At 37.4% G+C, this 23,899-nt stretch overlaps 1 protein-coding gene across 1 annotated transcript in view; it reads left to right on the top strand.

Annotated features, from left to right (window-relative positions):
* Positions 1 to 23,899, top strand: part of LOC306861604 (protein NLRC3-like) — a 107,592-nt gene that overhangs the window by 41,738 nt on the left and 41,955 nt on the right. The window lies entirely within an intron of this gene.

The following is a 23,899-nucleotide window of genomic DNA, read 5'->3' as shown; positions in this document are numbered from 1 at the left end:
ACATCATAGTGATTGTCAGTCCGTTTGTGTCTTCCAGCCATCTTTTTTCAAAATCTGGGTCTTCGCTTTCATCATATTTCATAGTACAATGAAGTTCAGTTTTTGGTAGACTTGGTTCACAAAGTTGTTCTCGTATGTATCTTCCCCATTTGCTAAGTGTTTTTTCTACATCTTCCTTCAAATCTCCTAACCAATATATGTTAGCACATGGCTCTTGTGTTTGTTGTAATTCTGTAAGATTAATTTGTCTCACTGCCCTATCATTTATATAAATTCCATCTGGAGTACACCATATTTGCATTTTCAATTTACATATAGCATCCCTACCTAACAAATTGACAGGTGTATGTTCTGAAACTAAAATTGGTAATCTTATTTCAGTGTCTTCTAAGCTTATGCTTACAGGGGCCGTCATAGGAAGTAGCTGAGTTACCCCCGAGAATCCTACTGTCTTTATATATTTTCCAGACATGGGGAGGTGCAAGGCATATCTTAGATTCAAACAGGAATACGAGGCCCCCGTGTCAAGCATGAGAGTTATTGGCTTTCCTTCGATATTAACTCGCAACATTGGTTCTTGATCGGCATCAGAAGATATCATTGGCAGCTGATTCCTCCCCTCAGGATTCTCTGGGCAGCCCTAGTAACCTTGATTAGGACCACGCCACGGGTTGACAGGGCCCTGAGCTTGAGTCTGCACTGTTTGTTGTCCATAATTGACTTCTGGTGTCATTGGCAGGTTCTGTGGCCAAGGATTGATGTGACACTCGCTTCTGAGGTGCCCAGGCTGATTGCACCCCCAACATATTCCTGGTTTCTGTTGGTTGTTGTTGAACTTGCCTCTACCACGTCCTCCTTGTTGTTGTTTGTTCCAGTTCCTGCTGTTTGCTTGCTCTGGTTTGAGATATATGACCACTGGTGGTTGTCCTTGTGGTACATTGCTTGGTCCAGCAGGTGGCGCCTGTGCTGTCACAATCTGATTTGCTGGTGCAGCCATATTCATTGGTGCTGGTGGATTGACTGGCACTGAAGTATTGACAGGTCATATTCTTCTCTTGTCATGTTGATAGCTTGCTTGATCTTTTCTCTTGTCCTGTTGCATCTCTCCTCCATCTGTGCCAGTTCTTCCCGGAGTGAGTCAGCAGAGGGCGCTCCTCCTTCAGATGATTCATCAGACTCTCCTTCTTCACAGCTCTCCCTGCCTCTACCAGCTGATGTCACTTGCCTGTGGCATTCTGCCAATTCTTCTAGCATTGCTGACAGATGATAATGTGTGAGAGGCTCACCTGATTTCTTTTTTTTTTTTTTCTTTGTAGTTCTTGGTCCCCCTTCTTTCAATCCTTGGCTCCTCCCTGTAGGTTGTTTTCTCTTCCTCTCGTCTGGATTGTGGCAATGGTGTGGATGTCCACTGCCCCTCCTCCTGTGGCTCCAGCCCCTCCTTCACTGCCCTGTGAGCATACTTTTCCTCCCTATTGTCTGATGGCATTAGTTCTGTGCAGCTCTGCTCATCTATTTCTTCTTCTGGATTTGTGTCATGTACATACCCCTCAAATTCTATGGGCCCTTTTATATCTATTTTTCCCTGTAATAAAGACATCTGGTTAACAACCTGGTCACAGCAAGGAGCATATGGAGGTGGTCTTTCTTCTTTTAGTTCATTCTTTTTATTTTCCCTTTCCAATTTTAATAATTTGATCCCATATTGTTTGAATAAAGTCAACACCCCTAATTCTTGTTCCCTTTTGTCATTTCGCTTTTTGGATTTATCATTGGTCTTGTGATTTTTAATCAGAACCTCAATTTCTCTATACATAGCCACATTAAATGTTCCCTCCACCGGCCGCTTAGTAGCCAGTTTCTTTGTTCTCTCTGCCCATCTCTTTGAGAGCTCCCTTATTATTTCTTTACATGCTGGATTCTCAGAGGCCAATACCTCTACTAGAGCAGACACTGTGGCATTTTTATCTATCAATTTGGTTGGTAAATTGTTTTAACTTAACTATTTCTCTCTTTATTAGGTGATTTACCTCTCTAATCCCAGTTATTTAAATTTAATAGCTAATCTTCACCAAGCTCATCAGACGAGGACCACTAAAAGTATCCGACCCCTGATTACACCTGGACTTTTACTGGGCTGAGGACTTATCACCTTATTTATAGAATCCGATTAGTTTGCCTCAAATATTTCAAAATAATCCCAATATGTTTTCTGGTTAATAACTTAAAGGGTAACCCAATGCCTTTTGGTTCTTTTATCTGAAGATTGTTTTTTGTCCAAATGATGTGTTTCCCCAAGCTGAAAGCTTCAAAACTCCACAGTCTCCTCTCATGTAAGTGAGAGATGACATTAATTTTATGCAAAACCCTTTTATCTTGAATATACTAATGTTCAATTCGTCTCTTGTACACCACATTGGGTTCAAGGGTTCCATATAATCAATCAATAACCTTTTTTCCCGCATTATTAGAAGTTTTCTACCTCTTTTTTTTTTTTTTTAATTAATTGACTATCGTTAATGTCATTTACATTTAATTTATTTTCCAATTGGGAAGATGCTGAAGCACAGAGCCTAAATAAATTAGTTGTCAATTGTCAAATTGTTATATGTTTGTACACCACATCTTCCCAGGGTATTCCTGGCCATTCAATTGATTTTTCTCTCAAATTTGTAATTGCAATCAATTTCCTAAGAAAATTATTTTACTTGAATTCTGTCAACTTTTGTACCTGTCCATCCAAATCAACAAAACTTGATTCCAACCAAAAATGGTTGTGGATACCTTGTGTTCTTACCAAAGCATCCTGAAACTGATTTTCTCTTTCACTGTCACATTCATTTGGTTCAAGGTGTTTCTTTTTCTCTGTTCGTTTCATACTACTTCGGATGAGACAGGCACAAAATAATGGCAAATCTCCCTTTTATTCCTTCCTCCTTAGCTCTTCCTTGCTTCTCACACACACTTGCACTCTGCCCGGGCACATACGCACACACACAGTCAGTTTATGTATCCTTTCACACACACAATGAGCTCATATACTCTCACACACACACACTCACACACACACACACACACAGACACAGCCGGCCCCCACCTTTGGCGCTCTCCCTCTCCCCTGCTCAAATAACCGTGCAATTGCAATTTCAGACAAACATATATTGCTCAAGTGTACCAACACTCACATATAACATATAACGAACAAAGACTAACGGTTTCGTTTGGAAACAACCTGTCCGAGCAGCACCCTCTCTCCCAGGGCCGGTAACCACAGGTTCATCAAAATGCCCCTCTTTACTAGGCATTTGCCGGCATTTGGCGCCCCTCTTAACTAGACGCCACAGTTGCCCTTCTTAACTAGGCTTTCACTTTTTCTACTAATTCAATTGGCACCATCTGTGCTCTTTTAACTAATGGGCGTATTCTTTAACACTTGAAACTCATCAATCTTATACGCACCTTTTTTACTTTAATATTCTTAAATTCGTTGATTGGTGAGGCCCTATCCCAGACTACCATCACAGGCGCCACCCTAGTCAACCACGCAAACAATCTTATATCCAATATATATAAGCAAAACTTGCTTACCTGAGGCCTCTTTTTAATTTTGGATTGTTTGCGTGTCAACCCAGGTCTCCCGCCTGCAACGGCCCTTCAGGACGCCGGGCCCCCAGTCCAATCCTGTTCGTGACGCCAAGCTCTGTCGTGGCACGCCGAGGTTGTCTCGTCTGGATCTCAGTTGGTGCAATTAGAAAGGCTCAAAACAGCAGAGTTTCAAATGTGAAAGAAAAGACTTTATTATAACAAAACAATAAAGCCGAGAGCACAGCCGCCACATCAACTGTCTCTGAGCTCTCAGTATTGGTACATCTTCATATATACACTTTTTATTGCCCAAATTTGGTAGTTCCTGTTTTTCTTATTGGTTATGTCTGTTTGATTTACCACAATTAATTACTAGCCTACCTAGTCCAATTTTTAATGGTGGCCAGATCCGCCATTTTTTTAAAAAGTAAAAAGTTCTTTATTCCATCACTCCCATTGGTTGGCAGTGATCCCAGAAGACATACATCACAGTTGTATCACTCCCATTGGTTGGCAGTGATCCCAGAAGACATACATCATAGTTGTTTACATGTATCTGTCATATTCTGGAAATCACCCAAAGTTCCTCGGGTTATTCTAAGTTCACACACCTGCATCCGACCAGTGCATGGCCCTTAAAGACTTATAATCAGTATGGCCAGTAGATGGCACTCCAAGACCCATAATCAGTATTTAGACATCCAGTATAATAGTAATTAATATTAGGATATCACACTTTGCATAGTTTACATGGATTATGTTCTTAAACATGTCTAACATTTTGAATAAGATAATGCTATAGTGAGTAAACAAAATTCTACAATACTTTACACAACACTAGTCTGCACTGTTTTAGGCCTGACGGGGTTTTTCACAGAGTTTTGTTTGGGCTCCAGAAGTCTAGGACCAGCACTGCTAGTGAGATCTGAATCACTAGTCGCTCTTCAACAGCTTTCACTATATTAGTGAACACATTTGTGAAGAGTGAGGACAGTTTGGACTTTAGCTGTAAACACACACAGACATCTTCACTGTTGTGTTGTTCTTGATGTTTCTCTCTTCTTGTGTTCAGATGCCTGTGATCTCACAATGGATCCAAACACAGCAAACACTCAACTCATTCTGTCTGATCAGAACAAGAAGATCACAGGTGTGAGAGATCATCAGCCGTATCCTGATCATCCAGAGAGATTTGATGTGGTTCCTCAGGTTCTGAGTGTTAAGAGTCTGACTGGACGCTGTTACTGGGAGACTGAATGGAGCGGATATGGTGCTGATATATCAGTGTCATATAAAGGAATCAGCAGGAAAGGACGGAGAGACTGTATGTTTGGATGGAATGACAAATCCTGGAGTCTGATCTGCTCTAATAACAGATTCTATGTCCGTCACAATAATAACAGAACTGATATACCTGGTGTCCGTTCATCCTCTAAGAGAGTAGGAGTGTATGTGGACGTGTCGACCGGCTCTCTGTCCTTCTACAGCGTCTCTGACACACACACACTCACACACTTACACACATTCAACACCACATTCACTGAACCCCTCTGTGCTGGATTTGGGGTTTATCATGATTCCTCAGTGTCTCTGTGTGATATTAAACAGCCTCCTGTGAGAATCGTCAGTGATCCACACGTCAGCCGGTGAGTGAAATATACTGTGTGTCTTAATGACAGATTTTCCAGACTGTGGCTAATAGTTCAGGGCTCTGTTCTTCATACATCACTGAATACGGCTCAGTTAATGTGAGACCAGATCTTCTAATCATAATTATTCTAGCAAATTTAGTTTTTTAAGTGCTTGCACATATTTGATTTGTATATTTGCTTGTAGTTACTGTTTTTACTAAAAAAACACATTGATACTAGAAACCAGGGGTAGAGTCTCGATTTAGTCTAGTTACTAATATTAGTCCACATTCTGTAGATTGAGGCTTTCACACAGTAAAGCTAGCGTGTGGAGTTTGGTGGAGGATAGCAATAGCAAGCTAGCTTCGAAAAGATCCCACCCTTCTTTCAGAGCGCCTCCTTCAAATAGGGCTGATCTATATCGTCTGCGATAATATCGTAATTACTGTTTTAACAATGTGCAATTTGACATTATTGAGTATTTTGCAAAAACCCATTCAAAACACCGCTACAGCGAGCATGCTTATATTATGTGAAGTCTAGACGAGTGCGTGTGCTTTCATGGCATGATTCAATCTATTAAAATACATTTAGAATGATCACAAATTCAAGACATGGGGGCAGAAAATGTATATATTTATACCACTTCATATAGTTAATCAATTTCACTCAAAGAGTGTCGGTTTTCTCCAAAAATTACCATAATTACAAATGTGATATTGATTTTTACAACAGCTTAATAAACAATAAGTTAATTAAGAGACTTATGTTTTGCCTGTTTTCACCATATTGCCTGTTTTTGCTCTATTTCGCCAACAAAAATAATTCCAAACACAGCTACAGCACAGTTTTGTGTCTCTGAGCAACATGACGGTGTTTCGTTCCTGAATGAATCAACTGTTTAAATGATTCGGTTCAGTCGCAATGACTCACTTATAAACAGAGACTTGCTGCCACCTACTGACTCTTTTTAATGTTTTAAATCATTTCAAATATCAGTATTCAATGTTTTATGTTTAATATATCCAAGCGTTATTTATGCATATTGCAGGTTAAATGCATTCATGTCAGCCCAAATGTCTTATTATTCTAATTCACTGGTAAAATGGAAGAATTTGACTCAAAAGATAATGGACACTTTTAGAAAAATGGCTTTATAAAGGTAAAAATGCCCATAAAATGTAAAACTTTAGTTTAGTTTAAAATTTACCAGCACAATAACACACTCACCAAAATATCATCTAATCATCGCTATCCATAAAATCCCAGAAAATATCGAGATATTATTTATTGTCAATATCGCACACCCTTACCTCCAGATCACATGACCACACAGACAGAGTCAGAGCCAGTTCTCACTATTAACAAATCATTAAGTGCAGCTTTTGCTCCACTAAACTCATAATTTGCTGCTTATTAATAGTTAGTGCGGTAGTTGTTGAGTTTAGGCACTGGGTAGGATCAGGGATGTAGAATATGTGCTTTGAGCAGGAAGTGCTAATAACTGCCAATATGTTAATAATAGGCTTGCTAATAATCAACTAGTTAATAGTAAGAATTGGTCGCTATACTAAAGTGTTATCATATAGATCACTTTACTAATTGATTGCTCTCAGGCTGTGAAGAGACCAGTGTAACACAGTTACTGTAAAAATCTGTATCAGCAACTGATTGAATTTTTTATTTTTCTAATCAAAGTGTTTTAAAAAGAGCTTGCAGTCTAACCCAGAATTCAAGAGTTCATTGATTATAACTCAGTGATGATTGAATAATGTTTGACTTGTCCAACACTGATTTATAACTTATTGTTAGAGAATATAGAGTTTGTGTAGGTTAAATATTGCCTGTATTAAACATAACTTCTTGTCACAATGACAACGGTGAATGGATTAAAAAATATATATATACTGACCTTTTCTTACCCATCTTTACACTAGGTTTGTATATAAACTATAGTACTAAAATGCATGATTGTTTATAAATGTGTATTAGTGATGAAAACACTAACACTTTTTCAGTATTTCTTCTGTTGTGTTATTAATGATGGACGTCACAGGTGTAATTTATACTAGCTAGCTTCCCTTTCTCTGGGAAACTCCCTGTCACAAAAATATGACTTTAATATGTTTTAATGTGGTTTTAGATCTGCTGAATATACACAGTTCTGTCTATTTTACAGAGTCTTCTGACGGTGAATTTTACACAAAGGCAGAAATTGTTAGATGTGTCGATTGTGACGTTTTATTTTTCAGTTTTAGCTGTAGTTGTTTTTAGACAGTTTGTGTGTTGATGAAGTGTTTGCTTTCTTTCATCACTGAGGACCAGACTCTTATTCTTTCAGTTTGTTCTTTATAAAGTCACCGGCCAACTGGCAAATTGTATTTATTAGTTAATTAATTAATGTTGTACCCAACAATCATCTCTCTCTTTCATTCTGTCTTCAGGTCCTGTAACCTCAGATCTTCTGGGCTCAGTATTGAGCCTCTGCTGAAGTGTCAGGCTTGTGTTCATATAGCAGATCCAGATCAGTGGGTTCTGATTAAGCCGTCGGTCTGTACAGATGAAGGAGGGTCAATGCTCAGGGTCAGCACTCGACCAGGCCGTTACGAGTGTGTCAGGACCAGGATGAGATGGGTCTGTGATTGTGACGTCACTCTTCAGTATCAAACTGTAGACGGTCAGTTCCTCAACGCAGAGCTGGAGAGACTGCAGAGCAACCGAATCGCTCCAGTGATGGACGTGACGGTGATCTCAGGGAAACTAGAGGAAGTTCATCTGCCACATTACATCTGTTTAGGAGAGCCTGAAGCTTCCCTCAGAGATGCTGTGAAAGTCCTCAGCGTAGAAGAAGAGGGAATAACTGTAGAACCGGTTCAGCTGACACGATTCCATGCCAAGATACTCCAACCATCCTTCTCTATTAAAACATTAATTATAAGCTGGATAATGGGATGGGACGAACACTGCGACCTTCTTCTCTACATGCGCTCTAAAGCTCCTCTGATTCTACATGCCTACTTTTTTCCATTTGATGATGATGCGAAAGAAAAAGTTAAGAAGGAGGAAGAGTCTAATGTTTTGATCCCACATCCCAGACCTGACAGACCGTTTCGGATGAAAACGCCACACATTCTTGATGTTCCTAGTCCCTCTTCTGTCCATCCCAAAGAAGGGATCACACTCAGAAGAGAAACTGACCCAAACTTCTTCAAGATCAAGACACGTCTGGAGAACGATTTCAAAATGACTCTCATCAGAGAGGAGGACAAGAAGATCGTCTGGACTGCAATAATTGAGAAAGATGAACTTGATCAGATTCATCTACAGAGAGACGAGTCACGTCTGAAGAGTGAGGCAGATAAAGCAAGATATTTTGATGAACACTGGTCAGATCTCATTCAGAGAGTTAAAAATTTTAAGATCATTGCAGATAAACTTCTTCAGCAAAACCTGATTCATAAGGAACAATATTCAGAAATCACACAGAGTGTAACCAGTCAGGACGGCATGAGAAAGATCTGTGACATTATAAGTAATCACAATGATGCTGTGAAAGCTAAACTCATCTCAATTCTTCAGGAAGAGAATCTTTTCCACATTTAAACACTGGTCTGATTCTACATTCAGAGCTCAAGGAGCATCTTTTTAAACTCTTTCAAAACAGCAGCTTCAGACTGAAAGTTATCCTCTAGATACAAAAAAGACTGCTTTATCAAAATATACTTGGTCAGATTCATCCACAGAGACAAAATATAAGTCTTTTCAAATATTAAGTGATAGAAACATAACAAATAAATCTATTTTTGTATGTCTATGCAAATGTTCTTTGTGTCTGGTAAATCAGTTCACTGTTAAAGCAAATTTAGAGCAAGAATGTTATTTGTATTTGTCTAATTGTGTATTTCATGCTTGTTCATGCTTTTATACATCAGCAGCTCAACTGATGTTTAGTTTCAAGTTAAACTAAATAATGGAATGAAAATGAGAAATGTTGCCATGGGAATTGGCTGAATTTATATTTTTTATGTATTATTTTTTATTTTATATATATTTTATTTCAAGTAACAAAATGCTTAATGATTTCAATTTTCGGCTTAGTTAACTATAAGAACAATAATTAATGTCGTACTCTGTTCAGTCTAATAAATGTTCTTTTTTAACTTTACTTTGCTGTTCATGACTTTAACCATTTTTGTATATTTCACTGATGTTTCACACATTATGTCTTTATGCCTGCATTGCTTCTGTCACTTCCACACAGACGGGAAAACAGCGTAGAACCTTCTGGGACAGTCCTCAAATTCATTCTTAGAAGAAATCATTTATGATAAAAAAAAAAAATTCAAATTAAAAAACAAAAACCCAATGTCATTGATGTCCACTTAGAGGCGGCGCACTAACAAGGAGGATAAAGACTGCAGCCACTCAGTGTTGCCAACTTAGCAATTTTGCTGCTAAATTTAGCAACTTTTCTTCCAAAAGCACCTAGCAACAAATTTAGATTTTTAAAAAAATGTATTTGGCAAATTTTGATAAGTGACTCAAATGATAAAAAGGAACATTTACATTTGAAATGACACAAAAAGAGAAAACCAAAGATGCCTAGTAGTGCACACATAACGTGAATTAAGTTAGCTGCTATTTGCAATTGTTTAATTTAATAATAATAGTAAAATGGAAAAGGTAGTAATTTTCCAAGATATTATTCGTTATTCATTATCTGCTGTAACCCGAAAACACAAAATACAATGCAACGTAATTAAAAATGCAGGTAAAAAACCTGTGGAAAAATCAATTCAGAGAATTCCTTCATATTAACACAGTAGATTGTATTTTACAGACTTCTCTTAGAGTGTAGCTCACTAACTAACTACTAACACACTGCTTAAAACTATAACCAGTGGTGGAAATGGGGGGGGACGGAGTCCGGGGAGTGAATTTCGAGGGGGGACGGCGTTTCATTTCCAACTGGTTAGATTTATTTGAAAATTAAAATGATTTCTATATTATATCCATTCAAAAGACTACAAAAGCGATCCCAGTTCTGCATAAACCGTAGTGCAGTGCAGACTAAACAAAATGTAGCGGGATATTTGTGTCTATGGTTTGCTGGGCAATGCCGTCTTTGATTGGCCATCAAGAGCAGACTGCAGCCAATGGAAATGCTTCTCTATTGCTGCGCGTGCTGCTCCTCACAGCACAGATCGTGAAAGCAGACTGCAGTTTGTCATTCATTCTAACAAAGTGTAGAAATAATAGATTCAGTTTGCTGTGTAGAGAGCTTCATTCACTAAAATAGAAGTTTGTGAGATCGCGATGAATTTAATGATTATAAAGAGTTTGCAAATGTGAAATTTAATTAACACAACAGATTTATACATTATTGATTTTATTCAAAAGTTAATATAAAGCGACTTACATTTTAGGAACACTTGTCTGATCTGTTGAGAACTATTTTCTTGATAAAATAAAGTCACAGCTGAGCCACTGCGCATCTCCAAGCAAACAGCGCTGTTTCAATTATGAACGAATCTTTGTTTTTGAACAAATCTAGTGAGTCGATGATTCTATGATCCATTCATAAAGAGAGTCACTTGCTTCATTCCTTAATGAATCAGCCGTTTGAACGAATCGATTAGATGAATGATTCAGTGACAGACAGTGACTTGCTGCCACCTACTGGGAGTTTCATTTTTAAAGTATACATTTTAATTGTTTAATGTTTCTGTATTCAATCTCATAACATTGTTTTTATTAAATGTATTAATGCCACCTCTGAGTCTCGTTAGAAAGTCTGTAAATATTCCACATTTGTGCTCTTCTGTTCCGTGCAAAGATTAATTGTTGCTCATTTCAGGTCTTCCTGATTGTATCTTATTATTTTCAATAAATTTATTGTTTAATAATTTATTTATTTTTTACAAAAAGTTAATAAATCTAATTTTGGCACAACATATGACATACATTTAATAAAGATAAAAATGGCATTACAAAGGTTAAAAAAATACTTTGAGTCAAACATCATCTTATAATAGTAAGTTTAATTTCTGTCATTGATCAGAAGGTGTTCCTAATTTCTTTCTTTATTTTTTTAAGTAGAAGCACTAGTGCTCCTGAAAAGAAACGTAAGTGTAGAGTCCTTAAGAATGTAATGTTACCTTTTAAAACTAATTGAAAAGGTTTTTGCAAAGTGTAAACTATTAAATATAATCTACAAATCATGCAATACTGTACCGCTAAATAAGACGTGTTTTGAGGGCTTAATCAGGCCAGTGAGAGACAATCATTCTAATATTTTATGAAATCATTAGTTCATTTCACTAATCAATGTTTTTTTGTTTGTTTTTTATTAAACACAAGAGGTCATTAATAATAATTATATTATAAGATGCACAAATTCAAACACAACGCATCTTTAATTTGGGCAGAATTGCAGGTGCCTGTCTTAATGTACAAGAAGGTTTAGAGAAAATATGACATAAGTTCTTAATAAATGTTTTCATAGATTATAAATGTTTTTATGATAAAATACATCCGAAAGGTAATCTAAAATTACCATTGTTAACCCCCCCTCCAAATTAGAGTCCCCCCAGTAAATATCGGCCATTTCCACCACTGACTATAACTGTTCAGAATGTGTATTTTTTACTAGTTTACAAAAAAAATAGTAATTGTTCAAAAATGTGTGCTTCCCAAACACGGTGAAAATAAAGCCAAACTTCAGTTATCTTGGAGTAGGGGTCTTGTGGGCTGATAGAGGGGAAGAAGGGTTAATATTACTTCTTACTCTGGGAGCTACCGTGTACATTATTAAACTCCAGAGCCTCGATCCTCATCAGTCACTGATACAGAAGACTAAAGCATACTCAGCAAGGCAGATAAAGACATACTTAAATAAGTACAGGAATTAAATGTACTAGGGGTTGAAGACCTAGATCTGGTCATTTCTCTAGTCGTCCACGATACATTGCAGAACATAATCTTACTCCTACGTTGTAGTCAAATTTCCTGCTACACAGGAAAAGAGCTAAGAAAGAGATCATACTGAGGTCCAAGGAGCTTGGTTGAATGGAAAGACAAGGCCGCAAAGGCCTGGCACAAAAAAGTTATAGCTCCGATCCTCTTAGGATCTAACAAAACCGCAGACTGCTTGGGCATCTCTGAAGTGAGAGCTTATCTGCTATAGAGGTCACACCTCTGGGGAATCAAATACCCAATGGAGTCCTGGATTTTTGGAGGGAAAGTTTTACGACTCTTTGTCTCTGAACATGGTAATTTGCATAGGTATTTCAGCTGGGTTAATGCACAAACTAATAAAGATTCTTAGCACATTAATATGTCGCATAGATATCGACATGTAATATTCACTCTCAATTAGATCATCCGAAGACGAATTGATAGAGACCAAACATGATGCAGCTAAAGTGATATTAACTAGTGATCTATCATAAGCATGCAGAAAACAGTGTAAAATACACAACAACATATACAAGAACAGTAATAATATACGCAATGACCTGAAGATATGTGTGTTCATTCCAAGAAGGGTTTTCTATGAATTAAGTAGAGAAGAGTCCATTTTTATGGTGTAATGTGTCTTTCCTAAGAGGAAGTGTTATCAGATGGGTTGCCATGGAACTAGAGACCTGGAGTCGTTGACAGACACAACAGCACCAGTATGTGTATTAGGTGGTGGGGTCTGTGACCATTTGTTAATCTAATAAATAATAGATTTGTTAAATCAAATGCAAAATTGTGTGTCTGATTGGTCAAAATGCTACAGTCAGAGACACATCAGTCTTGTGCTGGTCAAACATCTTGGACTAAAGGTGCTATTTACTAAGCATTGGAAGTATTATGGTAACCATTAAATGCTCAACGTGCAATATTATTTATGTAAGGTATAACTTACTAAATAAGCTGTTTTAAACATTAACATTATGAATGTCTGTAAAGTTGCTTTGAAACTATGTATATTGTATACAAATCAAATTGACTTGATCTCACATTATTGGGGTTGTCTTCAAAAACACAAAACTAAAACAATTGCCACAAAAACAGGCAATTAAAGTGATTCTGGTTTTGATTCTGATGAAAAAGCAGCTGCATCTGCTTCAAAAGGAAGGGTAAATAGCGGTAGGGGAGAAACTCATCCTCAGATAGCTTCCTGTAGGGTGTATCACTGTATAGACCCTTTTTCTGGGAGTAAACATTGTGAGGTTTTTCTGTGGGCGGGTCTTAGCTGGAGGCGGAAAGATTCCACTGACCCCTTCACTAACGCTAGCTATGAAGTCTGTTACCTTGTTTTTTTAACAATGATATATGATATATGCACTGGGCAGGACCATGATTGTTATATAAGTTAACTTTAACGGAGGAAATCAGATTGGTCGACCCTACGCTCATGGATGGATGATCTGACAGGATTACCTCCGTCTGAGTGACTCGAGTCGCATATAGAGGAACCTAACGTTTAGTAAAGAGAAACTCACCTGTGTCTATGTAGTCATGAAGATGGATATATATTTCAATTTCAGCAGGCAACTATTTTTACAGCTAACGTTGAGACATGAGAGTGAACTGAGCCAAAACAAGTTAAACATGCAATGTGATGGATATATTATTATAAGATGTATATCATGTAATGGCCAAATAATTATTTTTAAGTATATACATCCTGTAAATTATGTAAGTTACATTTACAGTGACATTTACAACACTTTACATACAGTACAGTACGATTCTTGCACCCAACATCACAACAAGATGATATTTTAAGCTCCTTATGTAGCCGAATCTGTGCTGGTTTAAATGGGCCGCTTTGTTTTGCCTCCAGCTAGTGCTGTGACGTAATCGTGACGTCGGCGCAAAAAGGGTCTATAGGCTACCTGGCAATTGTGTTTGGTTGCTTGCTTGTTTGATTCATTGTGTTGACCCATGGATCCAGACATTTACAAACAAATTACAAGTTACAAACCTCAGGAAAATACCCTGATGCTCTAACAAAAATATATTTATTTTCAAGTGTTGAGAAGTTTATTTATTGTATATTTCTGTAAACCTATTAGAGTTATCGTTCTGTTTCTGACCAGCTCATTGGACATCCTAATACAAACGAGAGACAGACATCAACTTTGCAGATGCAGTAAAATAAGCATTTTTCTGTAGCTGACACGTGTCGATAACAGGGTGGCCTGTGATCAGTGCAATGACATTTTCATTCAGTGGTAGCAAATAAAAACATTCCTGAATGATTCATCATTTATGTATTTTACATGCATTTATGTATTTTATCACCAAAATTCAGTTAAACATAAAGTGTGCCTCATCAGATTGCAAAGCTGTATATAAAGTAGGTAGATGTTGGGACAGACACCAACTGATTTGCCCACTTCAGTTGACTAGGCAGCCAGTGATCATCTCTGGAAAATATCAGTCAGAAGGAACTCAAAGTGATAAAAGTACTGCCGCAGAGTTAAGAATAATCTATGTAGGCTACAGAATTAGGTCGAACGTATTAGGCTTATTGGACTGCGTATAGTAGTAAATAATAAACACTGCACAATGGGAATAAATGTAATAATATTTTAATAATTTAAATAATAATAACATTTTAAACTAATACATAATATATTTTACATAATATTTTAATCCAATCTTATCCTGTATTGCTTAAACTGTCGAAGCCTGCAGTAATCAACGGTTTTTAGAAAACCCTGAATATCTCTGTAAACAAACTAAAAATAAAACAGCCGCATCGACGTCATCAACTGAGAAGAATAGCTTCAAACCAGTGTTTCTTTGTCTTTTATTTCAGACTCGATCAGCTGTAGATGTATTATGGTAATATTTGGTGTAAGCCTCTTTGCTTTTCACATAAAGATACATCGAGAGTATTTTCATTAAGACTGAGTGATATGGCCAAAACAAAAATATCACAATATTTGTGCGGTATTTTTCAAATGGTTTATTTATCACAATATTAATTTACCATTAATGGGGAAGGAAATACATTCTAAATCCAGCTGCTCAAGCCCTGGATCCTACAGCTAAAGTCACTGTCCCCGATCATCTCTCCTTCACTGTCTGCCTCCATCAGTCTCATGACCCATTCAGACTCTGGTGAGGCGGAGCAATGCAGCGCTTTTCTACTCCAGTATTTCTATGAGATGCCTATAACTCACCTACACAATCTCACTCCTATCAGATCGATCAACTCTTCTGGCTGCAAGACGAACCCTCAGTGAGTGAGTATGCTCTTTAATGAAACTGCACTCATAACTGCATTCCAACAAGGGCTAAATCCTAACATTCGTCTCCAAATGGCCATATATGATGATACTGTGGGGCTGGAGAATTTCATCCAACGGGCCACAAGGACAGTTGGTGTAAGTTTGGAAGAACACTCTGCACCTTTTTTAGTAATAAATTAATGACACTGCAGAGGTTAAAAAAATAGGATCAGTTGTGTCCATACATATTTATCCGTGTAGTGGCTTTTCCAGAGCATCCCTGGCAGGTAATAAATGCAGTGGACACCGCAGATGAGGACAATGATATTGTGCAGTTGCTTTGACACAATCTGTATTGTTAAAATCGCTATATAAATAAAGGTGACTTGACTTGACTTGACTTGACTGAAAACCAGTAGAAGTTCAGTCTCCATACTCTCCTTCAGATCTCCAGCATAAAATACTCATCACCCAACAAACAACTGTTAAAGGATTAATTCAACCGTTCAAAGGTAAGATGACTTCTGTAATGGTTAATGAGTAACATTATGTTCTTACAAATGATGTACATAAACAAATGGGATCAACTTTGATTTATTTCTGTCTATATTATGAAGTGTCCTGTCTGCAGAAATTTGGTCTGGTTTCAGGAATATGAGAGTGGGTTTCACAACTAAAATAAGAGTTTTTCTATCAATCCCTTTATGCTCTCTTCTGACAGCTGGTGTTTCGGTAAGTATGCACAAATTTGGGATATTTAGAGGTCATGTTTCAAGATTTCTCAACAGCTATGCCTAAATCAGTTGATGATCAATCGAGTAAAACCTTTATTATGTACTTTCCACAGAATCATATTGCTGTGGGTCACCTGTTCAGAGAAATCGAATCTCATTCATCTCATTGAGTCACCACTGAAAAGCTATTACTTATGATGTAGAAACTTTAATTTTCTGTAAAGCTGCTTTGCAGCTATTTGCATTGTGAAAAGTGCTATACAAATAAACTTGAACTGAATTGAATGGAGTTGAATTCAAGAATCGCTCTACCAATCCACATGCTAAAGCCCAGAGTTTGTTTCTCGTGTTGAATCGCGAGTGATAACTCTGATTGGATGCTCAGTTTAGGAACGCATCAGTGCTCGAGAATTAAAGCAAAAGTGATGAAAACTAGTAAGTAAATGAAGGCAGCACAGACAGAAGGCTGTTCTAACATTACATGATCTTAAAAGTTGCATTTGATAAACCAGCTGAGTGTAAAACCCTCTGATCTGTGAATGATCTTCACAAAATGTATGGATTCAACATAACACACATTCACATACAATTTGCCACCGCCTGTTTTACCCTATAATTTCCAGTCAATCTCATGAGACGGCCGGACATTGAGAACATCGACCTCCAGGACGCCCTCGTTAATGTGAGAGCAAGATGGAGATCATTGACACTGGATTTTGTGATGGTATCCATGGAGATAGTTTCAGTTAATTAACACTCTAATGATTATAATGGTAGCAGTTTTAGCAATACTTTGCAGTTTAACATATTATTTGTATTCTTGTAGCAGTGGAGCCAAAATTAACTGATTTTAACTGAATTATTCTAAAAAAATTATATTCCTCAGATTCATCCCACAATCCTTTCTCAAGTCCACGGACGTATTCTGCATTTGCTCCTTGGACTGGAAACAAACACACCAGAGTCAATGACAACCTAACAAACACTGAAGTTTTCAAAGGTCTCTCTCAAAGTGAAAGCTCTGTTTGCGGTCAAAGCCAGGAAGATGATGAAGACCAGATTTTACAAATACTAGACTCTAGGTCGGTAAGTATTTATACTTCACATTAGCATGCAATGTGTTGCTATGAACATTTCTCCATAAACAGAAGTAATAGATAGTAATTTCTCCAGAGCTCAAAACACAAGACCTGCTGAACGCATGCAACTGTCTTGAAGTGTCAACAGCTGGCTCACACACAGACCTTATAAACAGACTGGAGGAACAGAGTCAGTGTCATAGACATTCTTTAGTGTAGGCAAATGTTCTTACTTTTCTTGTTTAATTTCCATCATCTGTGCAGAAAGCATGTGTGTAATTTGTGATTCTTGTCACTGTGACACAGGTGCAGTATTACAGGCTGTTGTGTATTATGTATCATCATAATGATGGCAGGAATCTGCACGGGATGCTCTCCTAAGCTTGAAGTGTGTGCATCTCAGACAATGCTGGACATGTTGCCAGGCGTGTTAATAATCATTCGTAGCAGAGATGTTCCCACCCAGATGATGGAAGGGTGTGAGCACCAACAGACAGCAACATATCACAGGAGAGTTCAGAGTAAATCTGGAGTGAATGAAGAACATCAGGAGGAAACCAGAAGAACCCAAAGAAACGGACTAATTCTCATCTCCAAACCTTGAGACTAGGACATCAGACCTGTGCTCACTGTACCACAGATTTCACCAAAAGTACCCTGAAGAGAGACTGCATCATGAGGACAGAATGGCAGAGCTGTTGCTGTTGAGAAGAGAGAGCACAATGTGATCGCTAGAATCTCTCGCTACGCCTCGCTGGAACCACATGATCTGAACAGACTGTGCTCAGACGATCTCTTGAAAAACACCAGCACACGATTAATGCCATGGCTATACGATAATGTGCACCAATTACATTACCTAATGATTTTAATTCTTAGTTGCTATTTAATTTACTAGATGACTTAGCTGTCACATATAGATAACTGTCACCTTATATAAGATATAGAAGTACTATAGATACTGAAATACATGACATATCTCAATACATTTTCTCATTATGTATCTTCATATTTAGCTTTAAAGACTGTAAATTGACGGGTTGGTCAAATTTAATCAGAAACCCAGAATATAAATAACTGCTTCAGAATCTGTACTTTTCTTACACTAGTTTTAATCATATTCATAAACAAACAACATCCTGTTTCTGCATCCCATGAATGTCAGAAAAGCCTCAGGATCATGTTTTATATTTCTTTCACTTCAGAAAATACTTCTACAAGAATTGCTGGCGCGGATGAGACACGAGACGCCTCTTCATTCTGTGAGTGAGTACAACTCTAGTAACGCTCATTACATGAGATTATACAGTATATAGATGTGCTTCATCTGCAATGTTATTATAGACAAGTCTATTTTACATTTGTGACTGCTTTAAAATGGATCTTTATTGAATTTCTTTCACACAATTATTTGACAAAATATTTAATGACTTGGGTGCAGTCTGCTTTAAGTCTGTTTGGTTAAAGGTGAATATTGAGCTATTGTGTGAACCGTTTGGGATAGTCGCTGTATTCAGGGTAAAAATGACTGAATGTTGTATAGTGTAAGGTGCTGAAGAACAGAATGAGAGCAGGGTTTCTCTATCGTTCGTTCACATGCATCTGTCCGATTGGCCTTCAGCGGAGGCAGGTTTTATGACAGCAAACACTCTGTTTCTGTCACTGATTAAAGGTTTGGGGTTATTTAAGGTTTAAGTGTTCTCCTTGTTTCTAGAAATGACCATCCTAATGTTAAATGGACTGACAGTGATATTCAAAGACACAAACTACTGCTCATCTTTGGTGAATTTCTCTAAAGCTGGACAAACTCAGAGAGTAAACACATCCACCACTGGTCTCATACATGGTGGATGACCCTGCAGCACATGAGAAGAAGTTCAACTACTTTTTACCACTTTTTTGGATTTGATTTAGTTCTAAATCCTCCTTTATCATTCATTTTGTGATTGATGTGTAGTCATTTGGATGGTTTGTGGCAGAGGATTGAGAAACTGAAGGGTGATATTTGGTGGATTGAGTTGGGCCTGCTTGTGGTAGTGGAGCCATCTTCCTCTACCAGCTCCAGCCTTCCAGCCATTATCACCAGGCCGGCTCCAGGCTTCCAGCCACCGCTAACAGGCTGGCTCCAGGCTTCTAGCCTACACCACCAGGCCGGCTCCAGGCTTCCAGCCACCGCTAACAGGCTGGCTCCAGGCTTCTAGCCTACACCACCAGGCCGGCTCCAGGCTTCCAGCCACCGCTAACAGGCTGGCTCCAGGCTTCTAGCCTACACCACCAGGCCGGTTTCAGGCTTCCAGCCACCACCACCAGGCCAGCTCCAAGTTTCTAGCCACCACCACCAGGCCGGCTCCAGGCTTCCAGCCACCGCTAACAGGCCAGCTCCAAGTTTCTAGCCACCACCACCAGGCCGGCTCCAGGCTTCCAGCCTACACTACCAGGCCGGCTCTAGGCTTTCAGCCACCACCACCAGGCCGGCTCCAGGCTTCCAGCCACCAGGCCGGCTCCAGGCTTTCCAGCTTCCAGGGCTAGCAGAACATGGCTCCTCCAAAGTTGAGGAACACAGAGGAGGAATATGCAACCATCATTCAGGTAAATGAACTGCTACAACAGCAGAAAGATATGTTCATGGCTCTGCTACAGCAACAACAGGAAATGTTCAAGGACTTTGTTAAAATTATTATGGACTCAGTGAATGCCAGAATGGATAATGTTTCCAAAGAATTACAAGAGCTAAAAGTAAGTTTACAATATACACAGAAGGACGTAGATGAACTTAAAGTCACTCAAGCTAAACAGTCTGAGCATGGAAAAATTATAGAAACTGATATAGTGAAACTGTGTGAGAGTCTGCAAGTTATGATTGACAAACAAGAATATCTCGAAGGTCAATCAAGGAGAAATAATATTGTGATTGATGGAGTTCCTGAATCCACTGGTGAATCCTGGGCAGACTCTGAAGAAAAAGTGAAGGACATTTTCAGGCAAAAACTACAACTACAGAGAGACATGGAGATAGAGCGTGCACACCGAATAGGAAAACCTGAAGCTGCTAGAAATAGACCAAGATCTATTGTTGTCAAATTTCTGAACTTGAAGGACAAAGTTGCGGTTATGCAAAGAACAAAGAACCTCAAGAGCACAAAATTTTTTATTAATGATGATTACACTGATGCTGTGCGGTTAAAAAGAAAGGAATTGATGCCAAAGCTGAAAGAAGCACGTGACAAAGGAGACATTGCCTATCTCAGATACGACAAACTCATCATCCATTCCCGCACTAGCACTCCTAAGTAATCTCTGCGCAACTTTGAAGGTATGACAGCACATAAAACTCATGTACTCATTACCAAGAAAAGGCTTACGACTAGCACATATTAATATAAACAGTCTCAGGAATAAAATCAATGAAGTTGCTGAACTGCTAAATGAGTATAAAATACACATTCTTGCTATCTCTGGGACTCACCTGGACTCTTCCTTTGATGACACAGAACTATTTATTGAAGGTTACAACATATACAGAAATGACAGAAATGGTTTTGGTGGTGGAGTAGCTTTTTATATTCAAAATCACTTGCCAGTAAAAATAAGAACTGATTTAATGAGTTTTAACATCGAAATATTATGGTTGCAAGTGCATCTACCTCATCGAAAGTCGATACTTTTGTGCTGCTGTTACCGGTCACCAAGTGCCAACTGTGAATATCTTGACACTATCTGTAAAATGCTGGATATAAATACTAATGTAAGTCAGGACATATATTTTATGGGTGACTTAAACATTGACTGGTTCTCTAAAGACTGCCACTTGAAAAAGAAATTGTTAACTACTGCAAATGCATGTGGACTTACTCAACTTATAAATAAGCCTACAAGAACATGTTTTAAGAGCGACGGCTCCAGAACATCTACCTGTATAGATCATATTTTTACAAACCGCCCTGAACTGTGTAAAAAGGTACTGTCTATTCCTACTGGTAGCAGTGATCATAATCTGATCATTTCTGTGTTAATAACCAAGCTGAGTGGATCTGGAACCGTAGTCTTATTTAAAAGATCTTATAAATTGTTTAAAAATGATAAGTTTATTGAAGATGTTCAAGCTATATGTTGGTCTGATGTGTTGGCAGCTAGTAATCCAGAAATCGCTCTCTTTAAATTTAACAATTTATTCTTGCCATTGATTGAGAAACATGCGCCTTTAAAGAAGTTTACTGTCAGGAACAACATCACACCTTGGTTGGATGATGAACTGAAAAATTCTATGAAAATAAGAGATCAAATGAAAAGAATAGCAGTTACTACAGGAAATAAATGTGATTGGGACCTATATCGTAAAATGAGAAACTCTGTTACTAAATTTAACAAAAAGAAGAAGAAAATCTATTTTGACAATCATGTTAAAAACATAGGTAATGATAGTAGGAAGTTATGGAATGTTTTAAATCAACTGACTGGTAAGAAAAATAAAATAATTCCATCTTTTCTGGAAACAGGGGATAAATTTATAACTAAGTCAATAGATATTGCAAATTATTTTAATGATTATTTTATAAGTAAATTAGATAAACTAAGAGAAAATATGTCTAATCTAAGTAATGATATATCTCATCTATTAATAAGAAATGAACTGATGAAAAATAAAAATTCAAGGTTTAAATTAGAAAGTGTAAATATAGATCAAGTAAAGAATCTTTTAAAATCCTGTAAAAACAAGCCACCGGGTGTTGACGGTCTTGACAGCAGGCTTCTTAAACTAGCTGCTGACTCTTTTGCCCCTGTTCTAACCCACATTATCAACCTCAGTTTTATCTGCTGTACCTGCCCATATGCATGGAAGCAGGCTAAAATAGTTCTTCTACCCAAAGATAAAAAACTGCCTTTCTCTGGTCCCAACAGTCGCCCGATAAGTATATTACCTGTATTATCTAAAATAATGGAATCTATAGTATATGATCAAATTAACAATTATTTTTATACAAATGATTTATTAACAGATTTTCAGCATGCATACAGAAAAAGTCACTCCACTGCCACTGCACTGACTCACATGTCTGATGATTGGCTTAGAGGGATTGAAAATAGAAATATTGTAGGTGCTGTATTTTTAGATTTTACTGCTGCCTTTGACATCATAGATCACGAACTGTTATTAACAAAATTATCTTGTTATGGTTTTGAGCAGTCAGCAATCACATGGATGTATAGTTATCTGTCAAATAGAACACAGACAGTGTTTTTTAATGGCAGTTTTTCAGGTATCAGAAATATCACATGTGGAGTACCCCAAGGCAGTTGTCTGGGTCCATTATTATTTAATATTTTTACTAATGATTTACCGTATATTTTACATAAGGCTAATATTGTCATGTATGCTGACGATTCAACTATATATATATCAGCAAGTACACAAATGGAACTAGAAACTGTTTTAAATATAGAATTACAAGATGTAGTAGATTGGATCAAATTAAATAAATTGGCACTAAACGCAGTAAAAACTAACTGTATGATTTTAGGTTCTAATTATAACATTAATCAAAATCCTGTAATTAATATTAAAATTAATAACGCAACCATTAAACAAGTGCACGAGACCAAACTGCTGGGTGTAATAGTAGACTCTAGATTATCATGGAAAAAATATATTAATAATATTATTGCAAAAATGGGAAGAGGTATATCTATTATGAGAAGACATGCACATTTTTTAACTTCAAATATTATGAATTATGCGATGAAAGTACTAATATTGACATACCTCGACTATTGCCCAGCAGTTTGGTCAAACGCCACTGGTGAATATATGAATAAATTACAACTTATACAGAATAGAGCTGCTCGTGTAGCACTTAGGTGCAGCTATAGGAGAAATATTATACTAATGCACAAAGATCTTAACTGGTTGCTGGTCAAAGATAGACTGTTGTATTCACTATTAATTTTCATAAGAAACATTTCCATTTCAAAACTGCCTTTTGTTTTGTTCAAGCATCTTTTTTTCAGTGTAGACAATCATCAGTACAGTACCAGACATGCAACTAATGGCAACTTTACCTTACCCATAGCAAGAACAAATGCCGTAAAGAACACTGTTATGTTTAGAGGTATGAAGGAATGGAATAAACTGCCAAAGCATATCATACTTACTAATAATGTCAATAAATTTAAATTATATGTAAAACAGCATTTATCAAAATAATACATCTGACTGTTTATATTTATATATGTGTGTGAATATGTGTGTACATGCACATGTGTGGGTATATTTATATGCGTGTGTATGAATACGTTTTCATATGTGTGTATTTTCATGCCCGTATGAGGGTACATATGTACGTTGATATGTGTACATATATGTCTGTACGTAGGTGTATGCATATGTGTGTATGTATTGTAAAATACTTTTTACTTTATTTGCTTTACTTATTATTGTATTTTTATCTTTTTCATTTATTTTTTTCTGTATTTGTAATGATTTTTTTTGTTTATGTATATTTTTCTAGGACCCCAGGAAGAATAGCTGCAGCATGGCTGTAGCTAATGGGGATCCTTTCAATAAAACTAAAACTAAAACTAAAACACTAGAAAGACAGTCACATCACTCCTGTGCTACATCACAAGTCTTCTGAGTCCATACC

This window comes from Barbus barbus (assembly GCF_936440315.1).
Source record: "Barbus barbus genome assembly, chromosome: 42".
NCBI classification, from domain to species: Eukaryota; Metazoa; Chordata; class Actinopteri; order Cypriniformes; family Cyprinidae; genus Barbus; species Barbus barbus.
This window is presented reverse-complemented; position numbering and strand designations above follow the sequence as displayed.